The sequence below is a fragment of the Cupressus sempervirens genome, chromosome 9 (genome assembly GCF_028749045.1).
Source record: "Cupressus sempervirens isolate cs-2001-9-10 chromosome 9, ASM2874904v1, whole genome shotgun sequence".
Classification (NCBI taxonomy): domain Eukaryota; kingdom Viridiplantae; phylum Streptophyta; class Pinopsida; order Cupressales; family Cupressaceae; genus Cupressus; species Cupressus sempervirens.
Window position 1 is genome coordinate 422,574,371 of NC_143126.1, and position 17,426 is coordinate 422,591,796.

Here is a 17,426-nt window from a genome sequence, read left to right on the forward strand (position 1 = left end):
GCCATCCCCACCCTAGTTTTACCTTCACCTTGGAGGGCTTATGGGTAACAAATATTGTGTTATGTGCTATTACTTTCATGCATGTGATTGAATTGATTTAGAAGTTACAAATCAAGTTTGCATTTATGATATTACATGCATAAGTTATTATTGGATGTAAATGAATTTGAGAAAATGTGTAAATTGTTATAGATCTTGATTCAACACAACCCCCCCTCCCCCTCCCTCTCAATATCCTGTTTACTCCACCATAGATCTATAGGCTCTTATCTTTTAAAGATACAATAATTATGTTCTTTTCTCTATGTGTGTGTGTGTGTGTGTGTGTGTGTGTTGCCAGAAGATATTTTTTTGAATAAAATTATTTTAAATGTTTTTTATTAAATGAGTAAAAAAGAGGGTGATGAACCCATGATATCGAAAGAACCAAGAAAACTTTTGTATTCTAGGCCATTACAACCAAGCAACTGAAAATACCATCTCTAACACAAATTGCTAGAGACCCACCAAGGAAGCAAAACCTAATAAATAAATAAAGTAAAATACTACTAGTATCTAGTTCTAATTTATTAGCCCAAACATTGTTGATGATAAAAAAGATAACTGAGTTTTAGAGTATTGGTGATAAATTGACCCAGACTTAACATAACAATACTTAAACTATCCCAAAATTACAAGCAGGAGCATAGTAACCATTAAAAGCAAGAAACTAAAATCAATGAAAATGGGTAAATGTACAAAGTTGTGTCACCTTTTAGGATAACTTATCAGAATAACTCAATTTGAGTATTTATATCTAAAATTATTATTTTTCAAAACATATGATTAGATAAATTCACTCTAACCAAGTTATATATAGTCTCACACTTTTCCAATTGGAAATATTTATTAAATATATGTTTTATACTAGTTTTTACCCAATTAGTAAATGAATAAAATTATTTCAAAAAAGTGGCATTTCAATAACTCTTACTATTTTTTATGAATTTTTTTAATAACATATAAACAACATTTTATAGAACTCAAAGTCAAGAATATTCTCATATACAGTTTATAATGTTTTAATTAGATATAGTATATTATAATTGAAAAATTCTACAAGCATGTATTTTAACACTAAAAAAGACATTGATTTTGAGAAAGAAAAAAATATTAAATCATATCAAAAAAAATTAAAATTATATGACATTCTAGAGGAGAAAGTCCTCTTCAAAAATGTATAATTTTTCTCCTGGTTAGAATAGATTTGTTTTGGAAAATGTGGTGGGAGATGAAGACTATCGATTTAAGGTGAGTTGAAATTTGAATAATTATAAAAGAGAAAAAATAGGTCTAAAGCCAATTTTTATTTCTGATTGTTCTAGCTATTTATGTTATCTTTAACATAGCCTAAGATCAAAAGGAAATAAGTTTATTTCCATATAGTTTTATGGTGGGAACTAGACCCCTAATTTTTAGCATTTTTTAGAAGATAAAAAGGTATCTATAAAAATTAGGAAAATATATCAATTCTTATTCCAAATAATTATTAAAAGACATAATCCTAAACTTCATCCCTTTCTAAACATTTCATTAGTTTACTTCATTTAAAAATTCAAAATAATAATACCAATTTTATGTTATTGAAGGTGATCAATTATACTTTTGTTAGCTTTTTCTTTACAAAAGGGTGACATGGTTTTGTGCTTATAACCGCATAAAAATAGAGAAAAAAATAAAACTAGTGCCAAGAATTTGAGTAAAGTACGTACAATCAAACTCACTAATGCATGGACAACACAACACAACATTTTACAACCCCAACCAAGGCTTTCACAATTATTCACATGTGAAATAATGAACATTGGGTGAAGGTGGGTTCTCCAAACAAGATACTTTCATATCCACATAAAGACATAATTTTGGAATTGCAACATGCCTCAACAAGGCTTTCTGAACACATGCTTCTCTTCACACCACCTCACTTATATCTCCAATAACACAATAGAAAGGCATATGGCTTCAATGGAGCTCATACTCCATGAAAACTATCTCCCCTCCAAGAGAAGAATTTATCAACTACATTGTTGAGCCCAACTAGCCCTTTGTTGAAGGCTTCTCTTCCTTCCCAAGGGTGATTGAAGCCTTCACACCCAAAAACAACATTCATTGCACAAAAAAGGAAAATAAAGAAAAAGCAAAATGCAACAAATAATTCATCACAACATAAACAACATAGATCACATTACACTTCTAAATGAACATAGATCCAACATTATTATGCAAGCTTTAATGAAAAATTATGGAATGAGCACAAAACTTGGTCCAAGAAAATGGCAAAGTGATAGTTGTTCTAGAGCTCCCTTTTCCTTAGCTTTCTCCTCCAATAATAGTAGTTGTCTCTAAACTTAGAGAGTGGGTGAACACTCTACTAGTTTGTCCCCAAGCCCTCTAAAAAGGCTTGAACCTCTATCCTAGCCACTATCACACTTTTGGCAAAAAAATTAAGTACACCATCTCTTACACTATTGTCCCCTCTAAACTTGAGCAAGTGGGAGTGTGAGGATAAAATTATGGGGCAACCCCATTTTCAAAACAATGAAAGAATGCATTATTTAGAGGGTCTCCAAAGTTAGGTAGCTACTTAAATGGTGAAATCTAGACCCCTAACATGTTTTTCATGTATTTAGATAGCAACCAAAAAAGGGGGGCTGATCCCATGGTATAGGGGGCTAGAGACCAGCTGATAGTGGGTGACTTATTTTCACTAAAATGTTATACTATCACATGGGTGACTTAATTTCACTAGAATAGCACATTGAGACCACATTTAGGCCCTCTAAAGTCACTAACAAGTTTGAATTTGAAATCCAACGTGATGATGACCTTTCCTATCACTCTCCCAAGTGGGTGTACTTAAATATTTAATTGGGATTAGATTAAGGTTAAGTGACTTCATGCCGAAAATTGTAAATGACATGTCATCTACACATGGACAATACAAGTGTCAAGTAACACATTAAAACACATTACAAAATACAATGACATGTCTCTAATTGCTCATGAGATTAATATTATCACACACATAAAATTCATGTTTATGAAGTGAAACCCACATTACAATGAGGTTTCAAATCTTGCAAAGATTCACCTTAGCTTTACCATGTAAACATGAGCTTGAACCTTATTTTTCCATTTAAATTTCATGGTTCAATTTCCTACACACTAAACTCGAGAATCAATAGTCCAATGAGAATAATATAGAAATACATGTACTTATATGCATGAAAAATTAATATCACATAGTTCACATTGGCTAGCATATTCACTTATCACAATTGACTTTCCTCTCTAATAATTTTCATATAGAATATTCAAAATATTGAACTATCAAAATCTACATATCAACATAAATCTCTACTTAACATCACTAAATTAACATTTTGAGTACCATCACAATCCATTTTCTATTATATTAATGAAATACTTAAACCATAACTATTAAATCATCAAACATATAAATTAGGTCCTAGTACATATCATGAATAAAAATCATCCAAATGTAAACACCATCACTAGTATCTTTTCAATTTGATTAAATATAGGGAAATTACTTATAGTATCTCATCATCATTATGAGATAAGCAATTATGTTAGATAATTAGGATGCTTGCATAATCATGTCAACACATGTCCAAAATAAATCATCAGATAAAACTATTACATTCTATTAATCAATATAATTTTTCCTAATGAAACATCAACATATTGGTTTATCTTCCCACTACTCACACAAAAATTGACTCATAATGTTTACATCATACTTAATCATAACCTGTAAACACTTATCCAATTCTAATAACAACTTCCTCTCACAAGGGTTAGTGTTGAATCGTGCTAATGGAGCATATGACACTATGAAGTCCTCTACATAGTTCTGGGGCTAGTACCATGACCTCCCAAGCCTTGATTCAATAAGGTCTCAATATATCAGCCTAATATGACCATAACATATTACCTTACGTCCCTAACTTTCTTAGTGTTCTATCATATCCATAACATTTAAGGTTTATAATAAGGCACTGAATAAGAGGCCTTACATAAGAGGCCTTCCAACCACCCTATATTCTTTTTCATTTGCATGTCTCCCAACATAGTTGATAATGGAAGTCTATCCCCAAATATCTATTTTCTTCCATAGTTTCTAGTGCACTGTCCTCAAATATGGAATTATGTTGCTGTTTTCTTTTCTTTAAGGAATAGACCATGATCTTAGCCTTAGAGATCTTGACTTCCATCTCCATCTCCATGCAAAATGTCTCTAAATTACTCAAATGTTTCCTTAACTCATGCCTTGTTTTTGGAATGAGGATAAGGTCATTGGAATAGAGAAGCAATCTAATCACATAATCAACTAGCCGAATTCCTTCTCCATTGGCCTTTTTAAGTCACTCTTTGAACTTATCAATATAAAGGCCAGGCAATGTTGGGGATAGTGGACATCCTTGTTTGACTCCCACATTGTTCTGAAGCATTCTGATATGCCCTCTTTAATTCTGATTTTTACTTTAACCTGTTCATAAAACTTATAAATACCAATCTTATATGCTTTTGGAACTTCAATTCTTGCATTCTATTCCATAATATATCCTTAGGGATGGTATTGAAAGCTTTCTTATAATCTAGGAAACACCCTTCTTCTCCCACACTCTCAATGAAATATCTTAGAATGATGGCATGATGGATGGTGATGCAACGAACGACCACAATTTGAGAGACCGCCTCTTTTTCTGACTTTTTCTTCCCAACCAACTTTATGTTCACTCGCTGATTTTTGTGAGAAAAACAAACCCGTAGATAGTGATTGTTGTCTTCCTAATGATGCAACTCGGCACTATACCGGATTTACAAAGCAGTAGCAAATGCAGTTGGCTGCATGGGTCCGCCAGGTCACATCTTTCCAGTGTGTTGTATAAACAGATTTGAACAAATAGGTGAGAAGCAATGGCGAGAACAACTTGGGGCCGCTAAAGACGGCGTTGAGCGGCTGTAGACGGTGCTTGCTCAGTTCTTTAGTCATAATTGCAGAAGTGAGAAGTTGGACTTTCTAATTGTTAACACAGTTCTTGTGGTAGGTGGTAGGTAGGTGGTCTTGTTTAAAAATATTTAAGCCTCTCTTTTGTAATACATATGTTTTAGTTGTTTAGACATTTTCTTGTAAATCACAGATTTATACATCGTACATGAGACACACACATCTTTCAATCTTATTTGTTGAAAGTATATATATTAAGTGTATGGTTTCTATTATATACTTTTAGTTGTAGAACACAGTATAAAGTTTAATTTTTGTCAATCAATATTATGATAAAAACTTTTTTCCAAAAATAACTTACAATTTCTCCCTTCCTTTTTTGTTCCCATAAAGATAATGCTTATTCTATTTAATAACACTTATGATATTTCATAACTAATAGTTTTATGTATATTCTATTCATGTAGATTTCTAGAGGGCTTCAGGAAAATATTCAAATATCTACGAAAGTGTTTACAAATTATTTAAATTTGTCATTCATATGACCTTATTTTTCCCTATTTATATTACTAAATTATTATCATATTCATTCCTTATAACTTTATATTCTAAACAAGCATTGCATTTTTGGTAAACAAAAATTGAATTTCAATTGAAAAAATAATAATTGTTCTCTAACCATAGCTTGTAAAATGACATAACTTCATGTCACTTAAACAAATCTTAGATTAGAGTAATAAACAAATATTAAGATCCACAACACCTGACGCAATGACAACAGATTTGCTCTTGAGGAAACTCAATAAGGAAAACCCTAGTGAGAGTCTAACACACAAGATCAATTGATGCAAGAGCATCCAGAGGTATAAGGGCAATCTTGTGTCACCCAAAAAAATGTACTTAGACTTAGTTTCTGTTTCATGTCTTTACATTTTTGGATACCCATTTGGGTCAAATAAAGGTTACAACTCTCATAGTTCAACTACCAGTGTGCTAGAAAATCTCAAAAAAATAGGAGCATGCAATTTGGCCATCATTTTGGTGACCTAGAAGGCGTGAATTGGCCAGATGAATGTAAATGTGATTTAGAGCATTCCAGAAAAAGAATCAGGTCAAAAGGCCCCACGGTTTGAAAGTTATTATAGTTTTTCAAATTTTGGAGACCTCCTAAGAATGCTTCAAAGTCAAGTTAGGGGCATTAAATGACCTCGAAAAGGGCCAAAAAATGGGGGACAAGCAAAGCTCCTACATGGGGCTATAGAGCGCTTTGAGATCTTTTCGAAAATGTAAACGGTTCGTCAATCGAAGCTACGGTTCAAAAGTTATGCCTCTCGAAAGTTTGGGTACCGTTTCTGGATTCTTCTAGATTTGCACCGACTTTTAATGTAGCTTCTGGAACCTTCTATTTGGTCAGTGGATGCCTACTAGTACTTTCTAGAATGTACTCCTAGTCCTTAACCCTCCGAGGTCTATTTTAGGAGATTTTTAGCATTGTAAAAGGCAGTTGGGAGTGGAGTTTGAGAGGAGGTACTGAAAGGAGAAATTATCTCCAGATTTATGCTTATGTAAGCCCTTAGGGCATGTTTTGAAGTTTATTTTCTCTATACTATTTGTACTAGCTTATTTTCTCAGTTAATACAATTTCCCTTTTCTGTTGTGTCCATTCTGTTCGTGGGTTGTGTTCCCATCAAGTGGTATCACAGGAGGTTTTCCTGAGTGTGTAGATGGAGCGTCGACTATGAGGCAGTTTGCACCAGGACTATGTGGTTGTGGGTTCGAGTTAAAAGATGCCTCCACGAAGAGAGCGTTGTGGAAGGGCTAGAGCTATTAATCCTGAGGAGGTTAGAGCCCTCCAAAGGCAGGTACAAGCATTGCAAGAGGAGCTCCGTAGAGGAGCAAATGTTGCCGCTGGTGACAACAGTGAGGATGAAAATGAAGAAGAAGTAATGGAACTAGAAGGGGAATTTGATGGGGAAGTTCTGAATCATGCAGAGGAAAGGCTTTTTAGGGCCATTACTAAGTTTGGGAAAAGACCCACAATTGAAGTGGGTGTATTTTTAGGAAATCTGAAACCAGATGAGTTGATCGATTCGATCAATGAACTGGAAGAATACTGAGTATGAGGATATCAGGGACCCAGATAGGGTTAAGTTTGCAAAGGCCAAAATGAAAGGCCATGCAAAAATCTGGTGGCAAGAGGTCCAATTGGAAAGAAACAGAAGAGGAAAGGAGAAGATCACAAGATGGGATCGCATGGTGGACAAATTGAAGAAGCAGTTCATTCTTGTGGACTATGAGCTTGATTTGTTTAAGAAGATGCATGGGTTAAAGCAAGCAGGAAGATCAGTCCAAGAATATACAGAGGAATTTTACCAACTCTTGATTAGAGCAGGACATGCACAAGCAAATAAGGAGAAGGTTGCTCGTTATATCAGTGGATTGCGACCTAGCATCCAAGAGGAATTAAGTCTGGTAAGAAAGACCAGTGTTGAAGAGGCATACCAGTTTGCCCTATGAGTTGAAGAGAAGATGAATAAAAGGTTTGAAGGAAGACAAAGAGGGCGTGGTCAAGGAGGAAGGGGAAGCGGTAGATCATATGGAGGCCACAATGAAACCCAAAATAAAAATGAAGATGTGGGTACTAGCAGGAACCAAAGGAATGAGGGTTTCAACCGCTCCCATGATAAAGACTTTGAAAATCAAAGAGGAAGAGGTAGAGGACATGGACAAGGAAGAGGAGGCTTCCATGGTACCTATTTCCATTGCAATGAAGAAGGTCATCGTGCCTTTGAATGCCCTCAACGACAAGGAAGGATAGATAGGAGAGCTGAGGGCCAGGCTAGGGTTGCTCATGTGGATAAGGATGCATAATCATCACATTCAGAGGATGCAGAAAGAGGAGAGACCTTGGTAAATGAAAGAGTCCTACTAAGTGGTGAGATTGAACCAGGACAACGGAGGAGTTTGTTCCGTACCAGATGCAAGTGTCAGGATAAATGTTGTGATGTGATCATTGATGGTGGTAGCACTGATAGCTTGGTATCAGAAGAGATGGTCTCTAAGCTGGAGCTCAAGAGGGAGAAACATCCCCAGCCCTATCAGATTGCTTGGGTAAAAGATGATCATAAGGTCCCGGTAAGTGAAAAATGTTTAGTAAAATTCAAAATTGGGAGTTACCATGATGAAGTTCTCTATGATGTTATTTCGATGGATGTTTGCCATCTATTGTTGGGTAGACCATGGTAGTTTGATAGACATGCAGTACATGATGGACATGCAAACACATACTCTCTGACAAAGGATGGAGTTCGCCACAAATTGAAGCCCATGAAAAAGGAAGGTGAAAAGGTATGTAGCAGTGCTAGGATTTGTCTTGTTGATGAAAGGAAGTTTTTAGATGGCATGAAACATCAGCATATGTGCTATGCTTTGATTCCTAGGAAAGATAAAGAAGGTAGTAGTGAAATGCCACTTGAAGTTTCATATTTACTAGGGGAGTTTGGAGATATTATCTCTGATAATGTTCCAGATGGATTACCACCAGTAAGGCAAATCAGTCATCAGATAGATCTAATTTTGGGAGCTAGTTTGCCAAACAAGGCTGCTCATAGGATGACTCCTACTGAAATGGAGGAGCTAAATAGACAGGTTCAAGAGTTGTTGAGGAAGGGCTTGATTTGAGAGAGCCTAAGTCCATGTGCAGTACCTGCAGTACTTGCACCAAAGAAGGATGGAGAGTGGAGGATGTGTACAGATTCTTGAGCTATAAATAGGATCGCCATCAAGTACCGATTTCCTTTACCAAGGATGGATGATATTATGGACTGCTTGAGTGGAGCTCAGTACTTCACAAAGATAGATCTGAAGAGTGGTTATCACCAGATATGAATTCGAGAAGGAGATTAGTGGAAAATAGCCTTCAAGACCAAGGAGGTCTTTATGAGTGGTTAGTCATGCCCTTTGGATTGACAAATGCCCCAAGCACCTTCATGCGGCTCATGAATGAGGTACTTAAGAAGTTCTTGGGAAAATTCGTTATTGTTTATTTGGATGATGTTTTAATTTTCAGCAAGACTTTGGAAGAACATTTACTGCATATTCGTAGTGTCCTTGAAAGGCTAAGGGAAGAGAAACTGTTAATTAATCTGAAGAAGTGTAACTTTGTGAAAAGGGAGTTAGTCTATTTGGGGTTTGTTATATCACCTGAAGGTCTCAAAATGGATCCAGAGAAGGTAAAAGCCATCTTGGAATGGCCTACTCCAAGGTTTGCTACTGAGGTAAGATCACTTCATGGTCTGGTTAGTTTTTATAGGAAGTTTATTAGGAATTTCAGTGGCATATGTGCACCCCTAACTGATACAATAAGAGGGGATCGAAAAGAGTTCAAATGGACTACAGCAGCTGCGAGAAGTTTTGAATTGCTGAAGAAGAAGGTAACAGAACAACCTATGTTGGCACTTCCATATTTTAGAAAAGTGTTCTAGGTGGATTGTGATGCTAGGGGCAGCGCTATTGGGGCTGTATTAAGCCAAGAAGGTAAGCCTATTGCATATTTTAGTGAAAAATTGAATGATGCAAAGAAGAAGTATTCTATTTATGATCAAGAGTTCTATGCAATAGTTCAGGCCCTAAAGAAATGGAGTCATTATTTATTGCCAAAGGAATTTGTTTTGTATACTGATCATCAGGCATTACAGTACCTAAATAGCCAAGGTAAATTGAATCAGAGGCATATGAAGTGGGTCAAGTTCTTGCAGAGTTATACATTTGTGTTGAAACATAGAAGTGGAAAATCTAACAGGGTTGCAGATGCACTAAGTAGGAGATAGTTGTTGCTCACAATAATGCAGGTTGAAGTAGTTGGGTTTGATGAACTCAAGAATTTGTACCCTGAGGATCCTGATTTTGTTGAAGCATGGAAAGCTTGTAAAGAACCTGTTGCTGTAGATAGAACCAAGTGGTTAGACTATTTGATTCGGGATGGCATGTTGTTCAAGGGTAGTCAATTGTGCATTCCAAGGAGTTCCATGAGAGAAAATCTGATTAAGGAGAAACACAGTGGAGGGATGGCAGGACATTTTGGTCAAGATAAGACCATTTCCATTCTTAAAGAACATTATTTTTGGCCTCAAATTTCACAGGATGTGAAGAAGTTTGTACAGAGTTTCCAAGTTTGTCAAGTTGCCAAGGGGTTTAGTCAGAATACTGGCCTATATCATCCATTTCATGTTCCATCAAGACCATGGGAGGACATAAGTATGGATTTTGTTCTTGGATTGCCAAGGACACAAAGAGGTAATGACTCAGTATTCGTGGTGGTTGATAAGTTATCCAAAATGGCACATTTCATTCCATGCCACAAAACTCATGATGCTATCGATATTGCAGACTTGTTTTTCAAAGAGGTGGTAAGACTACATGGTCTTCCAAGGAGTATAGTTTCTGACAGAGATACTAAATTTGTGGGATATTTCTGGAGGACATTGTGGAAAAAGTTGAGAATACACTTGAAATTCAGTTCCACGCATCACCCACAAACTGACGGCCAAACAGAAGTGGTAAACAGGAGTCTGGGCAATTTGCTGAGATGTTTAGTTGGGGATAAGCCCAAGGGATGGGATTTGATTCTACCACAAGCAGAGTTTTCTTATAATAATTCTGTAAATAGGAGTACTAGAAAATCACCATTCCAAATTGTAAATGGGAATAGCCCACAGACTACACCAGAATTGAGGAAGATAGAGCAAGGGGAGAGGACAAGTGCTGAAGTAGAAGAATTTGTTGAACGTATCAAGCGTCTACATGAGGAGGTTCAGGCACACATTACCAAGATGAATCAAGAGTATAAAGCTAGGGCTGATCAAAGGAGAAGACATAAGGAGTTCCAAGTAGGGGATCTAGTCATGGTGCACTTACGAAAAGAAAGATTTCCAGCCGGTACTTACAACAAGCTGAAAATGAAGAAATTTGGTCCCTACAAAATTTTGAAGAAACATGACTTAGGAAATGCATATGAAGTGGAGCTGCCAGATGGTATTCACATTTCTCCCATTTTCATCATTGCAGATTTAACTGAGTATCATGATGATGGTGCACATGAGGAGCTGGTGTTAGAGCCATGTCCAATTCCTACTTCTAAGAAGGAGGAGATAGAAGACATTCTAGATCATCATGTGGGTAGGAGTACCAGAAACAGGTAGTATGAAGAGGATTTGGTCAAATGGAAAGGACGACCAATTGAGGACTCAACTTGGATTTCAGCAGCTAAAGTTTTCCATTTGGGATTTCCTCTACCATTCATAAAGTGACAGGGTCACTTTTCAATCTACCTTGAGTGTCTGATGCAGGAGCATCCAGAGGTATAAGGGAAATCCTATGTCACCCAAAACAATGTACTTAGACTTAGTTTTTGTTTCATGTCTTTACATTTTTGGATACCCATTTGGGTCAAATAAAGGTTCCAACTCTCATAGTTCAACTATCAGTGTGCTAGAAAATCCCAAAAAAAATAGGAGCATGCAATTTGGCCATCATTTTGGTGACCTAGAAGGCATGAATTGGCCAGATGAATGTAAATGTGATTTAGAGCATTCCAGAAAAAGAATCAGGTCAAAAAGCCCCATGGTTTGAAAGTTATTACAGTTTGAGGGTTTTGGAGACCTCCTAAGAATGCTTCAAAGTCAAGTTAGGGGCATTAAATGACCTCGAAAAGGGCCAAAAAATGGGGGACAAGATAAGCTTGTCCATAGAGCTATAGAACACTTTGAGAGCTTTCTGAAAATGTAAACAGTTTGTCAATCGGAGCTACGGTTCAAAAGTTATGCCTCTCGGAAGTTCGGGTACCATTTTTGGATTCTTCTAGATTTGCACCAACTTCTAACGTAGCTTCTGGAACCTTCTATTTGGTCAGTGGATGCCTACTAGCACTTTCTAGAATGTACTCCTAGTCCTTAATCCTTCGGGGTCTATTTAAGGAGATTTCTCACATTGTAAAAGGCAGTTGGGAGTGGAGTTTGAGAGGAGGTACTAAAAGGAGAAATTATCTCCAGATTTATGCTTTTGTAAGCCCTTATGGCATGTTTTGAAGTTTATTTTCTCTGTACTGTTTGTACTAGCTTATTTTCTCAGTTAATACAATTTCCCTTTTCTGTTGTGTCCATTCTGTTTGTGGGTTGTGTCCCCATCATCAATATCCAATATTAAATGTACTACTTTGTTAAGAACATAAAAAAGGAAAAATCATGCACTTACAACCACAAGTTGACAACCTATAATGCCCCACTTGGGAAGCTACTAAGATAACATAAAACTTCTAAGAATCATGACAATTTTTTTTTAAATGAGTTTAACCCGATATCTAACCTCAATATAATAAAATATCAACATCACATCCTCTAAGGTTGATTGATGTCACTACTCAGCAATGCTTAAACAAATTAACAATTATAAATGTTAGAATATCAATTGATAGTTCTAAACTCATTAAACTATATAGGACTAATTATTTTGATATAATGACAATAATCAAATGCATCTCTATGACTGATTATTTCATTCAATTATAATTATTACATCACTATGGTACCTCATTAATGACCACAACTTCAACATCACCATATAATAGGAGTGTAAGTTTACAATACTCGGATCCATTTTACATTATATGACATAAATAGCATAAATGTATAAAATAGATGTTGGAATGATGTAGATCTTATCCAAATTGATCTCAAGTCAAACATGAGCATTAATGGAAAAATATTTTCCACTAAGACATGGAGAACCTTGAGACTAAATCATTTATTCTAGAAGATAACATAAGGCCCCACACTAGGCAAAAAATACATCATAGGAAAATAGTGACATGAAACATTACATGACAAAAGTTCAAGATTGTAATCTTACTTACACAATTGTGGGCACCAAGTTGTACAAGAGTCATACTATAAGGCTGATTGAAGGAATACCAAGATACATGCTCGAGATTGTCATCACATAGCCTCTCTCTTAGGTTACTCTAGTTTGGTAACTCAGGAACCTAACCCATGAATGAGACTTGAATGGAATTGAATATTCCTTTCATTAAGGCAAGGAAGTTTCATTATGCCAATTTCAATAGGCATCTTCTCCTAGTCCTATCCATAGCTTACAATAACACCCAAGACATGGGTGTGGCTCAATAATTATTTAATTTAATTTTTAGTTAGTCCAATTCATTTATTAGGTTATCACTTCATTTTTAAATCTTGACAATGGGGAGTTAATTAGTTATTGGTCAGATATAACTTCAAGCCACTTAAAAAAATCTTAGATCAAAGCAATAAACAATAATGTAAGATCCACAACACATAACATAATGACACCAGACTTGTTCTTGAGGAAAACCATGAGGGAAAACCTTAGTGAGAGCCTAACACACAAGATACATATATAATATGAAATGTACTACCTTTTTAAGAGAGTAGAAGTGAAAAATGATGCACTTACAACTGCAAGTTGACAACCTATAATGCCCCACAAGGGAAGCTACTATGATAACTTTAAACTTCTAAGAAGGATGACAATTTTTTTAAATGACTTTAACTTAATATCTAAAATCAATATAATATAACATCAACATCACATCCTCTAAGGTTCCTTGATGTAACTGCTTAGCAATATTTAAACAAATTAACTATTATAAATGTAAGAATATCATTTGACTATGCTAAGCTCATTAAACTATATGGGACTAATTTTCTATATAATGACAATAATAAAATGTGTCTCTATGAGTAATAAATTTATTCAATTTTAATTACTACATCACTATGATACCTCATTAATGAGCACAACTTCAATATCACCATATAATAGGAGTAAAAGTTTACGATACTAAAATCCACTTTATATCATGACATAAATATCATAGAGGTATAATATAGATACATAAATGATGTAGATCTTATCCAAATTTTTCACAAGTCAAACATGAGCCTAAATGGGAATGGAAAGTGGGAGCAAAGGGGGAAGCAGATAGGGAAGTGCGGCTTTTTAAAATTAAAAACCTGTCTTGGGAAAGATTCCTTTGGTTGGGCAGGATCAGAAACTTGGCCTAGGGCATAGATTGTGGGAGGGGATGGAGATTGTTAGGGGAACTCAGAGATCAAAGATGTGATATTTAATGGAGATGGGGACCCATGTGCCCATGGAAAGGATCAAGACAAGCCTCTTTTGCCCTCTAAGGTGGGTTTTCCCAGGGCTCATTCAGCTAAATGGTCTTCTCTATTTGGAGTTAAACCAACTAGTAAGTCTTCTTTTCCAATAGTTAAAATACTCACTGGGTCAAAGAAGGGGTCTTCTACACTTGCAATTCCGAATGAGCTTGTAGATCACAACATTGCTTCTATGGCCTCTACCTTGGTGGGTAAGCTTATTGGGAAAAGGGAAAATATAAATATTGTTAAGTCTTTTACATAGAAGAAATGAGACCTCAAAGGATAGGTCACTATCACTGCAATGGCCAAAGGATTCCTATCTTTTGAATTTTCTTGCAGTGAGGATATATCAAACATCTTGTGTGAAGGACCTTGGGTTATAGGTCACTCGACTCTGATCCTCCAGAAGTTGTTTTTGAAGCTAGATTTGAATGACTCATTTTTCATGCAAGCTCCAATATGGGTTAGACTTCCTAAGATGCCTTTGGAATTTTGGAATGAGGATGTGTTTGTGGGAGTGGCAAACTCATTTGGTGAGCTTCTTTCCATAGATTTGATAATTGCATCCAAATGAAGACTAATGTATGCTCATATTTACATTGAATTTTGGGAGGGGGAAAATTATTTGGAGGTTGTGTGCTTCCATTCTAAACTCAGATTACATGTCCAGAAGCTAGACTATGAAAGTGTAGCTTTTACATGCTTTCATTGTTTGAAATTAGGTCACAAGTCTAACCAATTCCCTAAGGCAAAAGCAGAAAAGAATAGGAAAATATAAACTTCTATATCAGGAAAAGAGAAAAAGATTTGGAAAAAGGAGGACATCAAGGATTGTCTTGTAAATCAAGAATTGATAGTGGAAATCCCTATAAAATAAGTGCAAGAACTAGATCAGAATGGATCTAAAGTTGGTAAGGAGAATGACTTTGAGACCAAAGAGTTGGGTATCCAAGCAAAGTAAATTTTGGTCTTAGAGTTGGCTATTCCCTAGGACAATGAGGTGGTTAGTGAGGGAGATAAAGGGCTTAACAAGAAGATTTTTATATTATCATCTTAAGAGGAAAGGGTTCAGTGTGTGATTCCTATGCAAGAAATCAGTAGAATTTCTTCTCTAGTGGAGAATAGGGGAGGAGAAAAATTTTGAATGATGAAGTGAAGGTTGTGTGGGAACCTCAAGAGCATACCATGAAGGTTCCCTCATCTCCATTGAAGGATCATTTGGCTTCTTCTAATTTGGAAGAGAGGATTATAGATATGGTTAGATTTTCCTCCCCTTGAAATATTTCAATAATAGTAGAATGGTTTGATGATAATAAGGGGATTGAGATAAAGGCCAAAATGAAGAATAGTAGGAATCCTTCCCTTGTGTCACCAACAATGACCAGAATCCATGTAAGAGAGGATGTGGGTGTTAAACCAAAGCTAGCAGGTAGAAAGACTTCAAGCCAAGTCATGCAAGAGGAGACTAGAAGGAATTTGGCAAATGGGAGCCAAAGAACCATATTGGAGTTCTTTGGAAAAAGGAAATGAAGATAATATGTTGGAATATAAAGGGGCTAAATGGGGCCCATGAAAAGGAGATAGATAGGAACATGATTAGAGATCAAAGACCTGATTTTATGTTGATCCAAGAAACAAAAATGAAGAAGGATCTTCTAGGTAAGATTTCCTTTAGTAACACCATGGCTAGTGAGGCCACTAATTCTGAGGATGCATCATGAGGATTGATTACTCTATACCACAATAATCATTTTAAAGTCACTTATATGCATAATGATGTTAATACTCTATTATGTAAAGTGTTTCATATGAATAACAATGATTCATGGTCCCTTTTGAATGTGTATGCCCCTAATTCTAAGAGGGAATAGAAGGATTATTGGATTAAGCTTTGCTCTATTATTCAGAACAGTAATCTTAATAAAGGTATTATAATGGGAGATTTCAATACTCCCCTTACCGATGAGGAAAAATTAGGGGGTTTGGCCCCAGATTTGGATAGTAAGTTGGATATTTCAAACTTCATAAATAGCTTGACTCTCCTAGATGTTGATCTTTCGAGTGGAGTTTTCACTTGGTCCAATAAGAAAATTGAAAGTGAGTGCATCTAGGTTTCCTTGGATAGAGATCTCATCTCTTTGGATTGGTTGAACTCTTTCTCTTGTAAGCTTTACCTTCTCCCTAGAGTTGGGTCTGATCATTCCCCCATTTCTCTTTTGATTGCTTCTCTCGAGGCTAGGAGGAAGTATTCTTTTTGGTTTGAGAAGATGTGGATATCTCTTTTGGACCTTTTGGAAAGGATTTCCTCTTGGTGGAATATTGAGGTGGAAAGGACTACTATGTTTAGGGTTTCTAAGAAACTAAGTAATGTTAAACATAATATTGAAGTTTGGAACAAGATAGATGCTAGTCATATCTTTTAGGAAAAAGAGGAGATGTTAGACAAGCTTTAGTACTATTCAGGATATTATTTAGTAGGAAGGATATAATGATTAGAATAGGAATATTGAGATGTCAATTCTTACAAATTTGCATAACATAATAAGTAGAGAAGAGAGTTTTTGGAAATAAAGATCCAGAATTAATTGGCTTAAAGAGGGTGATCAAAACACCAAAATTTTCCACCTTTGTACTCTTAAGCATAGAGCTAATAATACGATCATGGGAATTAAGAAGCGCCAGTCTCTTTTCACTCGAGATAATTATATGTCTGCTGAAGCTATTTCTTTTTTCTCTTCTCTTCTTTCTTGGGATCCCATGTTATCTATGGTGGATTAGAATGAAATTGTTTCATCTCTCCCTCAGTTAATTTAACTACACCACAATAAAATGTCGAGGGTGATTCCTAAAGCCAACAAAGTTAAACAAGCTTTGTTCTCACTTCTAGTAGATAAAGCACCTAGTTTGGATGGTTTTCCTACATTCTTCTTTTAGTTGTACTGGGAGGTGGTTATGAGGATGTTGTCAAGGTAGTGTAGGAATTTTTTGGGGCTAGGGATCTTCTTAAAGAACTCAACTCTACATTTTTGGTCCTCATTCTCAAAGTTTCAAGGGTAGATTCAATGGATCAATTTAGGCCCATAAGTCTTTGTAATTCATTCTACAAGATCATTTCAAAGATTTTAACAACCAAAATTCTTAATGTTCTTCCTTTGATCATATCTCAATAACAAATGGGTTTTGTCACTAGAAGAAAAATCTTGGATTCTATCATT